Source organism: Carlito syrichta, unplaced genomic scaffold (genome assembly GCF_000164805.1).
Source record: "Carlito syrichta isolate Samal-C Ts95f unplaced genomic scaffold, Tarsius_syrichta-2.0.1 Scaffold309246, whole genome shotgun sequence".
Classification (NCBI taxonomy): Eukaryota; Metazoa; Chordata; class Mammalia; order Primates; family Tarsiidae; genus Carlito; species Carlito syrichta.
Genome location: NW_007253342.1, coordinates 365,946 through 368,022, shown reverse-complemented (window position 1 = coordinate 368,022; position 2,077 = coordinate 365,946).

Genomic DNA, 2,077 nt, shown 5'->3' with positions numbered 1-2,077 from the left:
AATGAGTCTTACCATCATACCCTACACCCATTTAACAAAATTGCACTTGTGCCCCTTGGATACTAAAAAAATTAAGTTATTGACAAATATACTTTTGCATCGTTATATGCAAATTACATGGCACCGAATGGAGGGTGTGATGTAATTGATTCCTAAAACTGTTTTTGTTGTTGGGTTGGGTTTTGTTTCACGGTAGTGATGTTTGTAGTGGTGTATTAACAGGTCTCAGAAGTATAATTATACCTTTGATGGGTGGAATATGGTTGAATAGTATATTCCCAGAAAAGAGAATTAGTATGTCTAAAGCAGGATGTGTTTAAGGAATTTACAATAGAGTTTATAAAGAGCAAAGAATAATGGTCACACAAGAAATATAGATAAGGGTAGGTTGTGAAAGTCTTTATATGCAATTTTTTAAAATATGGATTTTTTTCTATAGAAAATAAAGGATTCAAGACATATTTAATATTGGAGGAACACAAGCAAATTTCATTTATTAGTGTTAATTTAAAAAAAAATTTTTCAGCTAGGTGCAGTGGCTCAAGCCAGTAATCCCAGCACTTTGGGAGACTGAGGTGAGAGAATTGCCTGAGCCCATGAGTTCAAAAACAACCTGGGCAATTTGGCAAGATCTCATCTCTACAATAAATAAAAAAATTAACCAAGTGTAGTAGCACGTGCCTGTAGTTCTGGCTGCTTGGACAGCTGAGGCAGAAGGCTCGCCTGTGCCCAGCAGATCGACGCTGGGGTGGCCATAAAGTGTGCCACTGCACTTCAGCCTGGGCGATGGAGTGATACTCCCACTCAAAAAAAAATCTGTTTTTCAATGCACAATAGGTGTTTTTGTTATAATGCTATGCATCCATTTTTGAAGATGGCAGCCTCTATCTCTCAGCAGGTCATGCGGGGGTCTTGCCTCAACATCTGCCCCTCTCACTGCAGTCAGGGATGCATCCCCTCCTGCTCATGCAGACACCTCCTGGAAGGCACACTTGTTGGGGCCATGAGGACCATTTTTTGCACTCGAAAATCCTTAGCCAGCATGCCTACTCAGTCCCAGGAACCACCTTGAGTCTTCCCCACATGCATTAGGGCCAAGAAAAGTCATATCAATCTCAATGTCCTCATGAAAATCACAGAAAGGTTAAACTTGGAGCATCTTCTGCTGAGATGGCTTCAGTGGGAAGAGGCTCAGGGAACAAAACAGTCTGCCTACTTGCAATGCCAAGAAAACTCGCTGAACAGAAACAGGTGCAAACACACCTAGACTGAGAAGGCTAAAATAAGTACCTCATTCATAATTGTGCAGACATTCTCACATGTCTGACCAAGAACATTCAGGGAAAGATGACCTCACCAACTGGACAAAATTAGATGACAGTGAACAATGCTAAAGTAATGGAAATATGTAATCTTGTAGACAAGTAATTCAAAATAGCTATTTTAAGAAGCTCAATGCCTTCAAGAAAACAGAGAATTAATTTAAAAATTGGACAGAAAAATTTAACAAAGAGTTTAAAATGTTTTTTTTTTTAAAATCAAACAAACTCTGGATCAAAAACTACAATGAATAATATTAAAAATTCAACAGAAAACATTGACAGCAGAATTAGTCACACAGAAGAAATCATTAGTGAGCTCAAAGACAGAATATTTTAAAATTTGGTCACATAAGAAATAATTAGTGAGCTCAAAGAGTATTTTAAAATATGCAGAGGAAACAAAAAAGTAATAAGAAGTAATGAAAGAGGCTTATAGATTCCATAGGACAACATCAAATGAAAAAATACTTTGTTTATTAGAGTTACAGAGAAACAAAAGGGCCAGAAAGCTTATTTAAGAAATAATAGAAAGTTTCCTATACTTGGACAAGATATAAATGTGCAAGTAAAGAAGCTCAGAGATTACCAATTAAATTCAAGCAAACTAAGAATACCTCAAGATATGTTATAATCAAAATTTCAAAGTTCAAAGGCAAAGAGAGGCTTCTGAAATCAGTGAGAGAAAAGAAGAAAATAAGACATAGGTGAATTCAAATTAGTTTGACAGCAGACTTCTCAGCAGAAAACTTACAGGC